Source organism: Crocodylus siamensis, chromosome 6 (assembly GCF_052110815.1).
Source record: "Crocodylus siamensis isolate JL-2025a chromosome 6, ASM5211081v1, whole genome shotgun sequence".
In the NCBI taxonomy this organism is placed as follows: domain Eukaryota; kingdom Metazoa; phylum Chordata; order Crocodylia; family Crocodylidae; genus Crocodylus; species Crocodylus siamensis.
In genome coordinates this window covers 54,645,911-54,666,105 of record NC_143400.1, presented here as the reverse complement: position 1 = coordinate 54,666,105, position 20,195 = coordinate 54,645,911, and the positions used below count along the sequence as shown (strand labels likewise).

Sequence of the window (20,195 nt, the reverse complement as noted above, 5' to 3'; positions counted from 1 at the left end):
CAGTTTGCACTGCTACAAAAAGGATGGTGGCACCACAAACCGCATGTGCCTGCACATTTTGCTGCAACCATTAGGTGTTGTTAGCTTTTACCTATTTAATTCAAACACATTGTGAAAGATGTAATCACTGAGGCTGAAGTTTTTTTTTAGGGTAGAGAAGACTTTTTCACTCTAACAACTTTGCAACAACAAAATTCAAAGGCATGGCTACTTCTCAGCTGTATTTAAGCCTTCAGTCCTCTGGAAGCTGACAGTCTTTTGGTGCTGGGTTTGTATGGGGTCTAGCAAAATGAGGACCTAGTTTCGCAGAGATGATGTTTCTAAAACTCTTGGCTTACACTACACTTGAGACATGATTAACCAATTAATCATGCCTTGAGTAGTAACCCAGCCATACACTAATACAATTAATGGCACCACAAAACAAGGAATAAGCTGCAAAGTTATGACACAAAATATGGTTTGTGTAAACATTGTGGCTGGTTCTCATCAGACCTTAAATTGCATGTATGACCTGGCATGAGCTGACGGGCTCCCATCCCTGGGAGTGCATGAAGTTCCTTAATTCCCAAGCGCTCCTGAAATTGGGAATGATGATCAGCTGACTGCCACTCCCAGTCTCAGAGGTGCATCAGAGCCCTTGACTCTGATGCACGCCTGTAAAGGTGAGAAGCCCCAATCAGCTACCACTCTCAGCCTCCAATGGCATATCAGATCCAAGGGTTCTGCCAAGGGCTCCGCCGTGCCCTAGGGACTGAGAGCTCTGATCAGTTGCCATTCCCAAGAGCAGCTGATCAGGGCTCCTACCCATGGGGGCACATAGAGATAAGGGTTCTGATGTGCCACCAAGGTTGGGAGCCCCGATCAGCTAACAAGCTTGCTACTCGCTGTTATAAGGGATGTCCACGATCATGGTCCTGGGCTCACTCTGCACCAACAATGTGCTGCGAACGGGATCTGATGCCTGATCCCACAATTGCCCCTCCTACCATGCATGTGTACCACAGTATGATGCCTTTAACTGAATGTCTGCCAAGGGCCTAAAGTATAAAAACCACTTACGAAAACCCTTGTTCAAGCAGAAAAGGTGATGGGATCAGAACTTTTTTTTACACAACATAAAAAGCCCGAAACAAGGCAAACAAATATTTCCCCCTTGTATGCCCATTTTTAATAATGCAGAGTGAATCCCTTTAACACAAACAAATAAATCTATAACTTCAAGAATAAAGTGTTTGTGTCAATGATTTATATTAAGGAAATCTTGGTATCACAGTGGCACATCTGAATGTAAGAAAGACAACTGAGTGGCTGGAGCAGCAGAATGGGATTGGACTGAAAGGTAAAAGTGCATAAATGATTACTATATTTAAATTTAAGCCAGAAGTTGCTTCCTGTTAGAAAAATTTCTACAGAAAATTAAGAAAATAAATACTATATGCAAAAGTTTCAGGCTATGCTTGTGTTGTGTAGACATTGATTTAATAATTTCGAGATACTTCTTAAATCTATCTTTTTATATTTATTACAATAAGTATTAAAGAGGCGACAAGAATTAATACCATTCTCATGTTTTTGTTATATAAGCTTTGCATTGGAAGCCTCCTAAAAACATGCAGAAAGAAGGGACTATAATGTTCTTCATATAAGTGAATCTTTTATTGTGTACCACCACCCATTCTTTCAAGGTGTGCTGGTTTGAATTATTGCCTACAATGAATCACATATGATATAGATAAATGAGAAAGAATGTGACTGTGTATATTATTCCAGAAAAACCCCCCCACTGAGTTTCGCTAGGGAAACCAAGAGAGATGCTGGGATGAAAATTCATCTAAATGGTAATAAATGGTAATAACCTTATTCAAAAAAGGGGAGGGAAGAACTACTATTGTCCTGAGAAAACATTAAACTACCCTTAGATGTTTAACTGTGTGCCAGTGAAACAGTATTTATGTAACTCTGATCCTTACTGTTCAACAAGAGGGAGAAAGTGCCCATGATCTGCTGAACTGAAAGAGGAAAAACTCCTTCCCCTTAGCCACACTTACGCACACATTTTCTACCTCTCCTTTTGTGTTCAGGGCCCTTCTTTTCCCTACCTAACTGGTCCTGGAAACCACACCATGTTGACTCACAAAACAGATCTGAAATCAAGCCACAAGTCCGTGCTTACTTTCTGGCTGTTCTTGGCTTGCTCTGGTCAGACCTGATAAAGAATGTCTTACATTGGAAAACTTGTCTAGCTGTCCCATCTGTGCAGCTGGTCCAGTAAAAGATTTCACCCTAAGAAATCCTTGCCTCTCACACAATTCCTGGTCCATCATGGCTACAACATGACTATTATACTACTTTCTAGCTGTGCATTTGTGATTTGTCAGTTTACTGGAGTTCAGGGAAGAACCATCTGACAAAACAGCCAGGCACCTGTGGCCACTGCAATGCACAAGGGGCAGCTGTGACTTCCAGCTGTTGCTGTGCCTCCAGCATCTCTTCTGGGAAACTGCATCCTTACTTCAAGGTAGTAAGTGTATGTGGTCGGCCCTAAACTACCTACTCTTTAGGTGAACCCAGACCCACAGATTTTAGGAGCCACAGAGAGAGGTGCTCTTGTGGGCAGTGGTGGTCAGGGAAGGGGTAGGAGGCACACAGTAAAGTGCAAGAATCTACAACACTTTGGACTGACAAGTCAGGATTTCACTCCACTGGTTGGGCAGCCTGGCGCCATCCTTGGGGAAGTTGGTAGACGGAAGCGTGGAATCCTCATAAGGATTCCTCTGAGGAAGGAGCCAAGGCTGGACAGAAACCTCACGGAGGTCTCCCAAGTTCCTTCCATCCTGATGAAGTTTTCCAAAACAATAGAAAATCTTGTGTTCTCAAGGTTGGGGCTCACACCACGGAAGTCGTGTGTCCTGATTTCATTTTCTTCAATTGTTAAAATTGCTTCTGGAAGGTTTCTTGCTCCCTGCCTGGCATTTATCTGGTGGTTGGGACTGAGCCAGCATGTTCACAGACAGGTGTGCAAGGGGATCTTACAGAACAGCAAATGTACCCCACTTGACTCTGGGTGTGAGGTTCAGGCCATTGTGCTTAACCTCACGTAAGTCTCATGGGGTGGTCACTGTGGTGGCCAACCCACCAGGGACTCACCCAGACCCCCAAGTACATATTACACTTCTTTTTCCTGGAGACCGAGATGGAAGGGTAAGATGCATCTGCTCAAGAGCTCCTTCCTCTGAAGTATCGTCGGGCTTGGGCAAAATATTTTAGGCCTCCCTCAGGAACTGGAGCTAGGAGGAAAGGCTGGTGGCACCTTTTGGCAATTCCTTGGGACCCGCCTCCCCAGGGGAGAAAGGTCAGAGAAGCCAGGCGGCCCTCCGGGTACACTACGCCTCACAGCACCAGGGGGTCGCTTGGAAAGGACCCACGAGCGGCTCCCAGGCACCACAGGACGGAGGAGCTGCAGGGTCTGAGCGCGGCGCTGGCGGGCCCGCGGCAGGCCGCGCGGGCGCGGAGGTGACGGGGCCCGGGGCGGTGCCGGCTGGGCCTTCCCAGCGCCGGAGCGAGGCGGCGCCGGCTTCCCGCGGCGGTAAGGGGGAGTGGGCTAGAGAGGTCCCTTTTCAGCCCAGACGCCGCAGCTGCAGGCCCCAGAGAGGCCCTGCCAGCGCCGCGGTAGGGCCTGCGACCCGGGCCCCGCCCCACCTGAGCCCTGCGGCAGCGCGGGCCGGGCTGGCTGCGCGGCGCTGCGAGCGGGGTCACAGCGCAGCGCGGGGCCGCCCGGCTGCTCGCGGCTCGTCGCGCCGTGTCCCGCGCGGGGGGTGGGGGGACGAGGCCTTGCCCCTTCTGGAAGGCGCTTGGGGCCTTCGCAGGACGAGAGGACGTTCGTGTCATTTTTGGAAAAAGGAACCGAGCTACCTGTGTCTTGTTATGAGCACGAACTTAGGGCCTTGTTTTGCCAGACCCCGAACGAGCACAGCACCAAAAGATTGTCTGTGTTTGCAAAGGGCTGAAGGTCTGAAACGATTAACAGCCCTGCCTTTTAGTGAAAGAACAGTGTTGTTCTTGCCAGGGCTTCGAGTAGGGAGGCAGTAGTGAACCCCGAACAAATACAGATACTTTTGTTTCGGGAAATAAGGGTCATTTGAAGTGTGCAGGTAAATAACCGTGTGATCTGCCCCTCCTTTACACGATGGTAGAATTAGATGCCCGGTTCTGAATATCTGCCTTGGTTAAAACAAGCAGCTGTAAATGCCGAGGTTGGGGTTTTCCAGAGAGCTGTGGGAGATCAGGGTTCAGTGGTTGGTTGGGTCCTAAACCACTGAACTCCAGGTTTAAACTTCTTATTGTCTGGTCAGCCATTTGCAAGGAAATTGGTTAACCTGAGTAGGTAAAATATTTTATGTACTGTAGATGTGCCACAAAAAGGAGTTTTAATACTCTCCAGGTCTCTGATCATGTCTAGGTATCATTCACTGGCAGAAATTCTAATCAGATAGGTTTATTACCATGAAGAAACAACAGAGTTTAAGCCTGAGTTTATAACTCATTTCCTTAAACAGCACACTTGTACAAAACACTCAGTCTTAGCTGGGAAACTGTTTGTAAATCAATGCCTTTTTATGTCTCTTCATTCAGTTTTGATTACCTAAGTCTTTATGGCAAGTATCTCATTAGTTATGAAGTTTGCTACTTTCGGCATCAACTCAACATATTTGAATTTTGTTTAAAATAGCAACATTATATATATATATTCAATGTGAGCATGGACTTCTGAATCATCTGTTTGCCTGAGGCAGCAACAAATACATGAAGCTTGACGGGGAGATGAAAATGCATATGAAGCATGCAGTTGATTTTTCCATTTTTGTCCACGGTAGAAGAGTTTCTCCTGTAGTCATTGCAAGTGGCTAGCCTGTATCTTTTGAAATGCTAAAATGGTAAGTTTGCTTATGTGAATTTTTTTTTCATTCTATCTTGCTTCTTTATTTTAGTGGAAGATACATGATTAGGAAGCCACTGAGAAATGTGTTCATCATCCTTGTATACATTGACAAGAAGTAGTTTCTCCTAACAGGACAGGTAATTGTACTTTAGGATTACTTGGGGCTTTTTAAAGCTAATTCATTAGGTAAACTGATCTCTCATGCAGGGGTCAGTAGCCTTTTACTAACAGCAGGCTGCTGCTTCCAGCCCTGCTGCCACTGTGGGTTGCCACCCCATGGGTTGCTGTTTTACCCCTTTAATGTAGTCTCAGCCAAAAAACTGCTGAAAAAAGGGTGTCAAGCACTACTTTAGAGTGGCTAATTTGGCAGTGACTATGTAAGCAAAGGGTGTAGTATGCAGGAAGCATCAGGCACTTGACCTGCCCTTAGTAAAAAATGGACAGGTGCACTTAATAAAATGTGAACCGAACCAGAACTTCATGGGGCAGATTCCATCTGCAGGTTGCCAACTCCTGATGTAGTGCATTGCCGTCGTGTTTGCAGCACATGTAGGATCTTGAAAGTCAGACATTGGAGAAAATGTCTGACTTCGTTTTTTCAGATACTTAATATTATCAGTAATTTGTATAAGTTGTAAAGTATGTTTCCCTTTCTGCAATTTCTGATACCAGAGCTAGTTAACTTATGTTCTTCGTAAGTAAGAAATGTAGAGAATAATTGAAGTATGAAAGAAATAATTAGCAATTAAAATATCTTGCTAATCAAAAACCCATAAATGTAAAAATGCGAGCAAACGCTTACCACTTTCTGAAATTAGGAAGTGAATGAAGAGAGCCTCATTCTACTTCAAAAGTTTTGGAATATAGAGTCACACACTAAAATGTGTTGGAAATCCGTCGCATGGCTGTGAGATTTATATGTTTACTAGGAGCTTATACAACACTTATATATAATGCAGTAATTCTTAACCAGCGTGCCACAGCACCCTGTGGTGCCTTGAGATACTTTTAAGGGTGCCGGGAGTGTCACACAATGTAATTAGTTCTTCTAGGTACACAACATGGTTCACAAGCTAAACCCAGAGATTTCAAATAGGAATCCATAGTTAAAAATGTTCTGCCCTGTTGTGGTCTTTCCAAGTTCTTTGCAACATAAAATTTGCTCTATTATTTTTCTGTAGTGAAAAATCAAGTGAAAATTAAGAGCTGGCATTTTCTGAGGGGTGCCTTGACACTAAAAAAATTGAGAACAAGTAATATAGTGTTTTGGGGGGATATATTGGGTTAAGTATTTTGCAGTAGAAATTCCTGGTGATTGCATTAGTTTCCCTCTAATTGTAGCTAGGGTCCCATGCACAATTGCTATTAGGAGTACTTAAAAATAAATAAACAAACCCCACTTATTATTTGTATTCAGTTTGTGATTTTCTGATTAGCTTTGTTCTCAGCTCTACTTCATTTGATTTTGCTACATTTACTGATTCTGCTCAATTTTATTTTTACTAATTATAAATTAAGTTAACAGTTTAATTTACGTTTTGACCATTTTAAAGGAGTGGTAGAGTATACTGAGTTGTAAGTGACAGTGTCTACTTAGACTATATCAGCAGATTGCATACCAAGAAATACTGATACTGCAGGTTTTTGTTACAAAGGGCACAGAATATTGCACAAAATATTGCATGCAACGAACAAATTTGTGTTTAGTACCCAAGACGGATCATCTTATTCATTATCTTCTATAGGGAAAGTTTTAGGCCTGCAGGATAAGGATCTTAGCGGAAGGATTAAAAAAAATCAACTGGGCATACCAGGAGTTGCTGCCTAGAGCTGCACTGGGTTGCATGCGAGACACCTCTGCTTGTTCTACAGTCCCCTTGACTTTGAGGCTCTATTAGCAATTCAGGAGCCTACATTCCTGCCAGTAAACATCAATTATGGTAAGGCCTTCATGGCCATCCTTGTTGACACATAGTTCAGACCTTAGAAATTACAGTTTGAAGGCAAACATGTGATGTGTTCTATTTCAATATTTTTTTACTGTAGAATCAACGGGGGAATATGGTGGAGGGGTAAGAGTTGCCCCGATAATGTAAGAAATATCAATACATTGGGACAAACAGTAGAGAATTCTAATAGAGAGCCCAAACAGCTAAGCACATGCAAGCTTAAGCTTATGCATGTAAACATTGAATTAAGTAGGGTCGTTCATGAAATAACCAGCCCACATGTACAGGATCAGGGCCCAAATCAGGAATCTAAATAATTACATCTACAATACTTTCCTTTGGAGCATCTGTGCAGACCCATTAATGGAATGCAGAGGTCCACACTAGCAAATCCCAGAGTAAAAATGGGATCTTAATATTGCATGCTCACAACCCTGAAAAATTGTGCATCAGCATCTTTCAATTCAGGGGGACTACTATTAAGTAAAACTACTCATGTAAATGTTTGTAACATCACTATATCAGTCCCTTGAAGGATTTGATTATTCAGTTTAGATATATTCTTTAATGAGATAATATTTGTGAAATAAAGTAGTTTTTAGAATGATTACAGGTAGAGGTGCACCTCTATACACAGATATATTGGTCACATATTGATTGGCACCAAAATAAGGAAAATTTACATTCTTGGCAATCGGCTTTTTTTGAGTGATGTGGCGAATTAATGTCACCAATAAATGCCACAGTGCAACACTCAGGCAGCCAGGAGCACAGCCCAGCAGTGTGGAGAACAGCCAGGTCCAGCTGGTAAGTCTGTTGGGAGGGAAGGGGCAAGGGGGAGGGAAGAGGTTTGGGGGGCAGATTGAGGCCCTGTGGTGAGGGCAGGACTGGGGCATGGGCAGGTGCTACACAGTTGGGGTGGAGCAGGGGACAGCTGCGAGTGGCTCATCCAAGGGGCACATGGTAGGGGTGGCAGCTTCTATCCCTGCATGCACTCTGGGAGGACATTGGGGGTGTGTGCCCCTGGATCTGTGCATGGGGTGAGGCAGCTGCTGCTGTGGGCTGGGGCTGGGCTGCATTTGGGGCAGGTGGCAGCAGCCATGGGAGCAGGGGACATGCCAAATTTTGGGGTGGCGGCTCTAGCCCTCCCCTCATAGCCACTTCCCAGCACCATCACCCCATCCCGAGTGCAGCCCCAGCCCAGCCCCCACTGGGAATAGCTTGGCGCCACCCCAGCCCTGCCCCACACGCAGATCTGGGGGCACACACACCCCCATGCCCTCCTAGGGTACACACAGTCCACCTCTCCCCCCTGTGACCCTCAGAGGAGCCACTTGTAGCTCTATGCCTTGCCCTGACTGTGCAACACCTGCCCCTGCCCCGCTTCCTTTCACCACGGGGACCTCGATCTGCCCCATGCCCCTTCCCTCCCTCTTTGCACCTTCCCCCACAACAGACTTACCAGCCGGATGCCACTCTCCATGCTACCTGGCAAATAATTTCATTACAACTGGATTGAAATAATATAAAGAGGTCTCTTTGATTCATATGGGAAGGGAAATTTACTTTGATGTAACTTGTAACAGAATAACCTGAAGAGCTAAACATAACAGTGTGATTTGAAGGGATGCCAGCTTCAGGAAAGGAGCAGACAGTTCCAAAGTGGCTAACTCCCTCTGTTAGCACCTCAGGCACTTGGAATTCATGGTAGAGAGACATATTGCAGCTTACCATCAAGGCATCAAGCCCATGGATATACTGTTGCCAGCTGCCATTTGCTGAGAAAATTGCTTCCTAGGCCAAATAGTAATTCTCAGCTTTAATAAAGACAGGCCCCAAATTAAGCTGAACTTCATCTAATGTGCTCAGCAAGAGAAGTATTTACTTAACAAATTAATGTTAAAGATGTCAAAATTCATATCCTTACATCTGTAATTTTTTGTATATGTAGGTCAGGGTCAGTTGCAGCAAGTGAATGTCAAAAAGCCCAAATGATCCCTCATGTTCTTAGATAGTTGCTGCTTTGTAGAAGTCTAGAATTTGTCAGAATAACAAGCTCAGAGGTTTTGTAGGTGATTGGGGTGGGAGGTGGAGGAAGAAAAAAACCCACCTGTGAATGGATTGTTATGTGCTCTGAGTATAAGCTCTGGAGGTAGAGACTGGCTTGTATTTTGATATGCTAGAATTGATAACTATGGTGTTCTTTCATGTAGTCTTTTTAAGAGTTACAGTGTATAGCAAATGACATGATCAAATGAAAGCAAAAGCTGACGAGTATTTAAATCACTGAAATTTCAGAACAGTATGGTCATTTACATGACACTAGTGGCCATCTGTATGGGTACTTCTCACTCATGTTAGGCTGCATTTAAAATGTTTGTACCTGCTTTGTAAAATTCTAATGCCTGAAGTGGGTAGTTGGATTTTTTTTTTTAATGGGCAAATAAAATATGATTCTGTACCATTAAAATGATTTCTGTATTTACATTTTTCCAATTGCTGTGGTGGTCATTTGTCAAACACAAGTGAATTTCCAGGGTCCTTAGGCAGAAAGGATTTGAATATAACTGCACACTGACAGATCAGCTTAACTCTTTTGTTATAGATCAATAGTCTCTAACCTTTTTAAGCACAAGATCACTTTTTGAATTAAAGTGCAGCCCCAGGATCTAACCTCCAGACTAGGCTGATACCACCATAGGTGGAGGGAGAAAAAATTATTTGGGGGGAGCAGAGTGCGCGTATGCGCGTGCACACCCCACTATGCCTTGCCCTGCCCAGCAGGTAAGTCTGTGGGGGAGAGGGTGGAGGGAGGGGTTAGGGCTGTGGCGGGGGGGGGGGTAGATCAAGGGCTCCCATGGTGAGGCAGGAAGGGAGGGGGGCAGAGTCAGGGTCAGGTGCTGCAGTGAATGGGACCCAGACTGGGTCATGTGGTGGGACAGTCGGAGTCTGGGTGGCTCGTCCAGGGGTGCCGTGGGGCTCCTGCCACTATGCATGCTCTGGGGGAGGCCAAGAGTACACATGCCCCCCTCTCCCCTGATATATGCACAGGATGGAGGTGGCTGCTGCTGTGCATTATGCTTTCAGCCCCGCTGCTCCAGGAGTTGTGCAATGCCACGTGTGTCCCGCCACTAGGTGGGAGGGGGTGCAGCGCGGCACAGCTCAGTGGTGGCAGGCACATGGCGTCTTGCCACTCCTGCGCCAGCTGCAGCAGGGCAAAGAACCCAGCGCAGAGTGGCAGCTGCCTCCACCCTGTACATAGATCTGCCAAGGTACGCGCAGCAATGGGAGCCCCCCTATACCACTGGACAAGCCGCCTGGGCTCCTATTGTCCCACCACCCAGCCTGGCCAGGGCCACATTCACCCCAGCCCCTGCTTGTGCCACACTCCCTCCCTTACTGCGGGGCGGGGCCTCAGTCTGCCCCCCAGAGCCCCTTCCCCTTCACAGAATAGATTGGTACTTGCCTGCCGTGCTGGGCAGCCAGTGATCCACATGCCGGGCTGCGTGCATGTCTCTTTCCACCCGTGCTGCAGCTGCTTGAAGCCTGTGGCTGGGCTGCCTTGTGGCCCAACCCACTGCCCTGTGTTTGTGGGGACTGAGCCCATTAGCTCTGGCCTTCTGCAGCCTATGGTCACCGCTGCAAGAAGTCGGAGCACAGCCATGATCCGCTACCTGTGCACCCCTGTCTGGATTGTGGCTCTGCCCTGGCTCTGGAGCAAGCTGCCCCCGTCCCAAGTTCCCAACAGCTCTGCCACGTGCGCTGCCAGCGCAGCTCAGGCTGGTCTCCATGGCAGCCCCAGCCTGAGCTTTCCCATGCAGGTATGGCTGGGGTCTCCATGGAGACTAGCCCGAGCCATGAGGGCAGGGGCTGCTGGGAAATGGAGTTTGGCTGCTGGCCGGATCAGCCATTTTGCCCACCCCTGTTTTATGCCTAACTTTAGCTTGGAAAAAAAACGAGAGTGAGATCGACTGTCAGGGGCTCCACGATTGACCAGTCGATCGTAATCTACCGGTTGGTGACTATGGTAGACTGTTGTAGATGGTCCCAGTGCTAATATTGTTAGAATGGATTGATTGTTGACTATATTTTTGAGAGGGTTTGGTGTACTGGGGTCTCTGCCTAAGTTTTCTGCCAGGCTGTGAGGGTCAATAAGATGTTAATTGCTTATTTCGTGATTTATAACATATGCTGTTTTATCTTTAGGTCCTATTGTATGCTAATGCAAACTGGTACAACTGAAATGGCTTCTGTGTAACTAAACCAGTAGTTCCCAACATTGTTAGACTTGAGACAGCTGGTATTTTCTGAGGATCTTAGTTTTCACTGTTTAACTACAGAAAAATAAAGCAGTTCTTCTGTTGCAACAAATTCAGAAAGAACACAACAGGTTAGTGTGTTATCGACACTATACATTCTGATTTGAAATCTCTGGGTTTATCTTCTGCATCACATTTGCACACTTGAAAGCAATAATACTGTGCAGCACTCTGTAGCACCCTGGTTGAGAATCACTGAACTAGACTCATGAAAGTGTATGGGTTAGTTATAAATCTAATTTCAGGTTAGTTACTCCAAATTTACTCCCAACCCCTCTCTTCCCAGTTACAAAGATCACACTTGTCCTGTGTTTCTAAAATTAACTTTCTGGGCTTGTCCCCTACATTAAAATATTAATGTAAATGGCCTATCTGGCCCTCAGTGTACAAGTGTCACTGTCTTATCCGTTAGTTTACTAATTTTGTAGTATGTATGGAACTTCATAAATAAAACTGCACTGCTCAGCACTATGTGGTGTGTTCTAGTAATTAATCAGAAATGGCTCCAATTACTAGCTGTTTCAGCAGAACATACTGTGGTCATCTGTAACATCATCTATTATTGATGTATTGTAGCAATATAAGCAATAAAAAAAGAACTTGCAGGGATTCCCTAATGAAAATAATGATTTTGTTTTCTTCCTAAATATTTTCTATTATGGATCAAAAGTAACTTCCATATTTTTAAAAGTGTTTACTATCTGGTTTGTGAACCACGTGCTGTATTGTACTGTTCAGAGTAGCCCTCTTCGTCTGTTTCTGTAGTTCTGGTTCAGACCCGATGCTTTGAACTAATTCATTCCCCCTATACTTAAAAGAGAGTGTGCAAAAACCATGTCTTAGGTTTGGCTGATTAGAAGTACTGCAGAAGGCAGTATCTCTGCACCTATAAGTAGAGGGAACCAAATTAGCTGGGAAATTAATTTGTAACATGCAAAACTTTGTTTTAAAGTTGAACTTACTTGAAGAAAATAACACTAGTCCCAACTTTCTCTTTTTAATAAATGAACATATAACAGTTAAAAATGTAGTTTGTTGATACCAAATGCCTCTGATGTGCCTTGTACCAAGACCTCTGTCTTGCACCAATGCTTTTTTTCCCCTGCTTTGTTCTTGGCATAATTCAGCTTGCCTACTTTGAGTAACTATTTTGATGAGCATGCAAAATATTACTGTTATTACTATCCTGCTATGAGTGGGCAAACAGGTCTTGTGTTTGGGCTGGTGAATTTTCTGTGATTATTTTGCAAGGCTGCTGAAAGTGCAATATAGTCCAAAGGATTTATTGGTTGAGGTTAACTCTAAGCATATCTGATCATCTTGAAATGATTATTTTAATATCAGAATTAGAAAATCCTGAAAAAGCCATTTAGTTTTAGGTTTAAATAAAAACCTTTTCACTGTAATGGTACAATAGAATCTGGATCATTCATATCTGGTCAATTTGCAAACTGCTTAATTCACAGTGGGTTGCTGAATCAAGTATGTGTCAGTGTGTAGCTGATCAGAAAAGTGGTGCCCTGTGAAATAAAAGCTGAAGCAATGAGCTGGAGCAACTCAGTGTTCCTGCATAGCCATTTGCTACAGGTCTGCACACCCCCACTTACTTCACAAGCCCTTATCTTGTGGGGGAGGGCAGTTAGGAACCTAATCCTGCAAAGTATATGGGTTCTACAGTACTAGAGTCTGCATAGCATATTAATTTTAACAGTATTGTTGCTCTCAACCTTGTATCCCCTGTTTTGTGAGGGTACTTAAATACAAATGTGTTTTCTTATTATATGGAACCGCCATGAGCAAATTATCAAAGCTATGTTTTGATCTGGGAGTATAAAATCTTTTTAAAATCACTAACCTCATCTTTTGTTGCTTTAATAATCCTTATTTCACAAGTACAATAGAAGTATTATTTTTTATGCTGAAATTCCTAAGGCTAGAACCTTTATTTTAAATGGGGGTTTCTTTTAATAGGATTTCAAGCTCCTAGACTTCAGTTTGGTGCTGTAAGGCAGATGTGTCTCCTATGTAAGGTACCTGTGCAGTAAATAGAAGAGTGTGCTTGTTGTCTGCCATCTTGTACTCTTTAAGCAATGTAGCAGGAAATCACTTTAAGCATCTGAAGAGAGTTTTGAAACACAGTAGTTATGTGGAAAAAGAACTGTCCGGAAATGTAATGATTCCCTGCCATTTTTGTCAGGCTGCAGAGCAGACTTGAAAATGGTTTGCCATGTGGTAAGTGCTCAATCAATATAAAATGCTACCATGCCACTTAATACTTTTGTTTCTTATTGAAGAAAATAGTTCATCTGACCCCAACAATAAAATACACAGCTGCAGGTTTCTGGTTGATGTTACCTCTCTCACCTTTCAGGACCAAAGCTTTAAAAAAAAATAAGTGCATTTTTCCATTGACAGGCCATAATAAGAAAATGGACATATCATAAAATACAGCAGCTAGATTTTTTTTAATGAAAAGTTTGAGAAGTTCTCTTCCAAACTGTGTTTGAGTAAGCTTGTAGCAGTACATCATAGTTCCTTTGCCATACCTCTTTGTGCTGTGAACCTGTTAGCTGTACTGGGTGCATCTTTGGATAGGGAAACCAAGTACCACACAAACTTGTTGAGGGGTGTTCACTAGGTGGCATTCTTTATTCTGAGTTAGTACTTTTCCACAGGTCCAGTGCATAGATATGGAGTGGTGCTATTGAATGAGATATATAAATTGAGGGTCCTAACCCCTTCACACTCTAAGATCATGTGGCACTTCAATGAGCAGTTTGGTTGGTACTTGAATTGGAATGTATAATGTAATTACATTCTGCTTATTTATATTTTCCTGGCTCTCTTCCTTCATTTCCTGTGTTAATGATATACAGTAATACTGTATACTATTGCAAAAGTGGTAACATTAAAGTGTGGAGTAAAAACAATTTCTGCATACCTTCAGTGTCCCACAAAGGGGTACTGGGATAATCACTTAAAGAAATGTTAAGCAGTAGAAGTTCTGAGATATAAAGAAACATTTACTTACTTACACTTGATATTATATCCTTTATATATGATATAACGTGAGTATGTGTAAATGCTTCCATATATATGCATTACACACACGCACACACACACACGTGCGCGTATATATGGAAGCATTTACGGGGGTAGGCAACTCCCAGCACATGTACTAGAGTATGGTATGCAAAGGCATTTTGCTTGGCACGTGTGCCTCGGCGTGGATGGCAAGGAAGGACTCAGGCTGCACTGGCACAAGAAGGGTCAGACCCCTCATGGCTCCCCCCCATTTTTTTTTTTTAAAGAACCCCCCCCCTTCTGACTATACTCAGTTTTAGCCACAGAACTATGCATCCCACATTTTTGTATTGCCTGTTTCCTATAGAATGCTCTCCATTCTTATTAGTGCGCCAAGTGTATGTGCCTAGTTCAATATCTCCTTTTTAAAGTGAACCAGTAGTTAAAAACACTGAATTATTAGAGTGCAACTTCTTCTGAGACATAAATATGTAGGAGAGGGGGATGCAAATTGTACCTTTTACTCAAAACCATTAATGGCACACCCATTAAAACAGGGGCAGTTGCTAGGAAACAAATTCAGCATGGCTGATTTCACTTACTAACAATGTATAGATGTGGCACCTGGTGCTATTTGCAAGTTTATATACAGTGACACTAACAGGTGCAAATTGGTGTTTATTGGTCTGCATTTAAATAGGTGCAGGTATTTTTCTAACTTAATGCTACTTTGCTGCTTGTAAAGCATTAAACAAGTGAAAAAACTAATGCAGTATTCAGAAGGGTTTTAATGGTTTATAGAGTGTTTATTTTTATGTAACTCATGATATGAAAGTGGCAGCCTTTTGGCACAATGTGCTCCTACAGCAGAAGTATCTGATACCCAGTGTGATCACTTTAATTGGCAAGTTTATTTCTAGACAGTGTGACTTGGTAAGAGAATTCTACTCCACATGCCTGCAAGTAAGATGCCTATAACTTCATATTTATTGAATGCTTGGAGAAGTTTGCAGGCAGAACAACAATAGAACTCAGTAATATTTAAAAGAAGATATAGCTATGCTGGGATTACATTATGTTGATCACTTAAGAGAAATGTATAGTGTTTAAACTTCTTGGTGAAAGGAACTGGGAAGGGGGTTTTGGTGGAGGGTGGGGTTTATTTTTGCATTTGTTCTAGAGTCAGTACTCCCTGTCGTTGTCCCCCCCCCCCCCCCCGAGACAGGTCTTTAGCTAGTGGCTTTACAGCTTGAACAGCTTTTGTAGAGTTCTACGTCCATTAGGCCTAATGTCTATGTCCATTCAGGCCTAAATCTTTCTAAGTTCCTGCTAAAATGAACAGGTTTATTTATGAATGTTTTAGCTCCATCAGTTCAGCTGAAATAGTCCCCCTTGAAGAAAAGGTAGGTTGGCCAGAATCACCCTGAGTCTGAGAGATCAAAGCCCTCCTTTTATAAGAATTTTTAACATCATTTTTTTTTGGACTTGATTTTTTGGGCACTTATTTAGATCCTAAATTGTCTTATCCTGTTCTCTTGGCGTGATTTCAAATCTTTAATGGGCTATTAGATAAAAGCACCAAAAAGTCCTGCTGAAGCATGTGAGCTATATAGATGCTGAGCGAGCTGGGTCAAACTCACATGGGTGTGCGCTGCGCTTGGCGTGGGGGCACACTGAGCTGAAAGTGAAGTGCTGGGGTTTTTTTTCCCCCACATCTGTAAGCAGTTTTTGTTAATATATCACCTTGGAAGGCTATGTGAATACTTGTGTTCTATCTACTCTTGAGGACAGTTGCTAATAAGCAGTTGAGGTAGCTGCATTGGTGCCGGTTTGTAAGCACAAACCACAGTAAGAAAGAGGTAAACCCTGATTAACCCAGTTGGTACAAATCCCCAATATGCCTTATTTTGGGTTTAATGACAGTACTTGGTTATCTACACTGACTTCTGAATCAGGGCTGTTTCCTGAGGAATTGGTTTACTTGGAGCATTTTTTCTTCCTCCTATGTGGGACTTTGGCATACTTATCTGGGGTCAAACAAGTGCTAGGTCATGTTAGGAGGCTAGAGATCTCCATTTCCCTTTGACATAAAACATAGTGCCACAAGATGCTGGATTTGAAATCTTTGTGCATTTAAGTTACAGAAAAGCTGCAATGTGGTTTGGTACTGAATTTTATCTAGACCAGGACTTCAGTAGGGGGAATAAGCAGGAGATGTTTTTTAACCAATTCCCACATTTGGGGGAAGAATTTTTTATTTTGTAATGACCTGCTATCCAAAGGTCTAGTATTTGAGGGTTGGGGGAAGTTGAAATCCTAGAATAATGAGCTCATCCGATCACAGGTGAAGGACAGGGAAAGAAGAAAATGGATGTAGTCAGTCGTGCCATTCTACTGGACTCCTCCATCTGGGTACAAAACAAGACAGGTGTTTTTCCCTTTCCCTAGCATGAAAGAGCCTGAGTCACCTGATCTTCCAGGTGTGCTGTAAAGCTTCTCCTTGTGAGTGTGCAATCAAGCAATACCAGAACGGTTTTTTGCTTGAGGCTGAGGTGAAATGAGAGTTCAAGTTTTGATCTGGCTTGCTAAATATGGAGTAGGATGCTGAGTGTGGTGTGGTGGGAGGAGAATCACTACTGCTTTGATTAACAAAGGAAGCACTACAAAGCAAAAATAATTTGTTTTAAAATTTATGTTGGGAGCTTAGAGGGTCGTCTTTTGTGTGGAGCTTTTAAGTAAAAGATAAATACATGGTTTGTATCAGGAGTACTGCCTGGTTATTGCTAATAAAAGTAGAAATTTGGAGCTTTCCCTGAGAGTTTTCAAAGTATAAATATGTAAAGGGATGTATTGAACAATCGTAAGTATATAGGACTGTCTCTGAGGTGGAAACCGCCAACTGCAGTGGAATCTAAGCCTTCATTAAAAATAAATTATTTATAGCCTTCACAGTGGCAAAAGATGTATATGAATGAAATATAACTAATATCGTAATCTCTAAACCTACAGAGATTACTACTGCCGCTCATGGCAAAGGAGAGTTGACGTGTCTGTTGCTATTTGGAATAGGGAGACCTGAAAGAAATCTGTAGCAGCAGGCAACTGAGTGGAAGCCAGGATGTGAAGCTGATATTACCTTGCCATCTAAGCATGGGAATGGTGCTGTTTTCTGTGTTTTGGAGGCTGGTGAAAGACAGGAGCAACATAAACCAAATAAGACCAGGCCAAGAGCTCATTTATTAATGGTGCAAGATTCATTGAACTTAAGTCAACGTAGGCAATTTTAGTAGAGTTCATCCAGCAAGAACTTGGGCCAAATATGAGTGCTTAGTCTGGCAACATGTTTTCCCTTGGGACAAGTACTTAGGTTAATGCGGTGGTTGTTTTTGGGCTGAAAAAAGCCATCATGAGTAAATTAAAAAGTCCCTGGTGAATCATTTATTGCATGAAGGAGAATGCTGTGGCCTTCAGTTTTTCAAAGGAAGGAACACATTAAGTATACACCTAACTCTGAAAAAAATTAATCTGAGAATGGTAGCTGTGGAGGGAGAATAAACTGGAATCAGAAGAGGTAAAAGTTCTAGGAAACATAACATATAGCAGCAATCTCCTTTTCAAGTGTGGGCCATGAAATTGCTAATAACATTAAAGGATTTTCTAAAATGGGTCGGCAGTCCCGGCATGAGTGCAAAAGCATGGCACATGAGGCCATTTTGCTCGGCATACCAGCACCCACTTGGGCTCTGGGCAGCTGCTGCCAGCTGCTGGCACGAAGCTTGGGCTACTCACAGTAGGCAGCAAGGAGGCTGCAAGCGCTGCTGCAAGCAGCCTGACCTCCTTGGCTGGCAGCAGCTACTCAAAACCTGGGCCAACGTCTTCCCAGAGGGGGAACTGCACTGTGGGTAGGATCAGGGTGGGCTCAGCTGCACAGGGTGGGCTGTGCAGCCCAGGCAGTGCTGGAAGGGGTGGGCTCAAGTGTGGCAGGCAGCGGCCCAGGTGGTGCTGGAGGGGTGGGTACGAGGGTGGGGGCTAAGGTGAACTTGGGGTGACTACAGCCCTGCCCCCCAAGATCTCCCTCCTAGCATTGCCCCTGTGCTCCAGGCTTTGTGCTAGTGGTGGCTGCGCACACACCCCTCTGGGCAGATGGCAGGGGAGGGGCCTGAGGCAGTACAGCCCCAGGCCCCTCCCCCGCCATCTGCTTTTAGGTGCATGTGCAGCTGCCACCAGCACAGAACTGGTGCCAGAGCTTCAGCTTTCCAGCATCAGCTCCGTACTGGCGGCAACTGCACATGCACCTAACAGCAGATGGTGGGGGAGGGGCCTGAGGCAGCACACACATGCATGCCTCCAGGTGGCTGGTGGTGGAGGAGCCAGGGTGGCACTGCCCCAGCCCCTTTCCTGCCCTGCACCCCCCGTGCCTGAGAGCAGATGGCAGGGGGAGGGACCTGGGTTTGCACTGCCTCAGGCCCTTCCCCCATGATTCACCCAGAGGGGTGCATGCAGGCACTGCTGACACAATGCCCAGCTGGGGCTCGAGCCCAGTGCACAGGGACAATGCCTTGGGGGGGGGGCGGCGGGGAGGCTATAGCCACCCCAGAATTCACCTTAGCCCCTCTGGTCCCCATAGCCATCCCTCCAGCACTGCCCGGGCCACCACCACTCACCCTACAAAGCTGAGCCCTCCCGTCCCAGTGCCACCCAGGATGTGCAGCCTGTCCCACACAGCTGAGCCCACCCTGCTCCCGCCCAGGTGGTTAGTGCTTTTCTCTTCCCTTTTTTTCCCCTCTCTTCTTCTTCTATTGCTTCTCTTTTTTTCTTTCTCTTCTCCTTTTTTCTTTTCCTTTTTTCTCTCTCCTCTCCTTTTCTCTCTCTCTCTTCTTTTTCTCTCCTTTCTCTCTCTTTTTTTTTTTTTTTTGATCACAGCATGCTTAACAAAAAAGGTACACAACAACAGAGGTAGCATATGAAGTTTTACTTATTGTCACATGGTTTAGACTTTCTAGAAAACCTGGAATGTACTGAAAAAAGCAACATTTATGATTATTAACTATATTAATATTTTTTGGCACTCTGGCCTAAAATGTTGCCTACCCCGTTTCCTATATGTAATCTGATTAGGGAAAGCAATAAGGAGGCATTTTACTTTTATTTCTGCTGCCATTTGACCGAAACAAGTCATTTGATTAGCAGTCTGCAAATGCCTACATTTTATTAGGTAAGGTATTTAAAAATTAGTGCAAAGCAGGCTTTACAGTAGAAAGTAGATATATAACTGAGCAGAAATACCCATCTTATAGAGAATACATGCTGATGGGCTGACTTTTGTTAGTCTGAAATGTCAAACCTATCATTGCCTTTACATTAATATTTAAGCTATTGTAAGTAAAAGTAGGTAGCAAAGAAGAAAAGATGGGTCCATTATGGATCATTTGAAAATATCTCCTGTCAGAGTGGGTTAACATTTAAGATTTGCTATTTAAAAATGTAATTTTTTTCTTTTTAAAAACAATCCTATTCAAACTTAATTGAAGTTGGGGCAACCTATATTAAGGTCTAAACTTTCAATTACATATTAATCTTAATGAAAAGTATTTGTGCAGTACATGTTTACTAGTGAAGGTTTAAGGAAAGTTAAACCACAAAACTTCTGTAAGTCCCAGGCTAAGCACCTATGATTAGGAGTTCACTGAATTGCTACAGCAGCTTTGGACAGCAGTGGCCTCTTGCAGGTACACAGTGAATATTTTCTTTTCAGTTTATTAAGTGAGGGCCAGTTTTTATGGCTAGTTCATTCAAAATTTAGAAACAGACTGGGAATTGGAAAAAGCAGGAAACATTGTTTTCATCTTCTAGTCTTAGGAATATGAAAAATGAGGTGAGAGGGGATGAAATCTACCACTTCTAAATTCTGGAAGACTGTGGAGACAGTAAAAAGCAAATTTAGTTTTCCAACTACTTAGC

General features: G+C 43.7%; 1 protein-coding gene across 5 annotated transcripts in view; it reads left to right on the top strand.

Moving 5' to 3' along the window:
• The first annotated feature begins 3,360 nt into the window (after positions 1 to 3,360).
• Positions 3,361 to 20,195, top strand: part of NMNAT3 (nicotinamide nucleotide adenylyltransferase 3) — a 68,546-nt gene continuing 51,711 nt past the window's right edge. The window contains exons 1-2 of one of the 5 annotated variants that reach the window (XM_090053333.1): positions 3,453 to 3,589; positions 4,992 to 5,079. The gene's annotated coding sequence lies outside the window, so the exon portion shown is untranslated. Of the gene's footprint in view, positions 3,590 to 3,609; positions 3,673 to 3,708; positions 4,155 to 4,917; positions 4,938 to 4,991; positions 5,080 to 20,195 lie in introns of those variants that run through there. The other 4 variants (XM_090053335.1, XM_090053334.1, XM_090053337.1 and 1 more) reach the window with 4 other exon arrangements.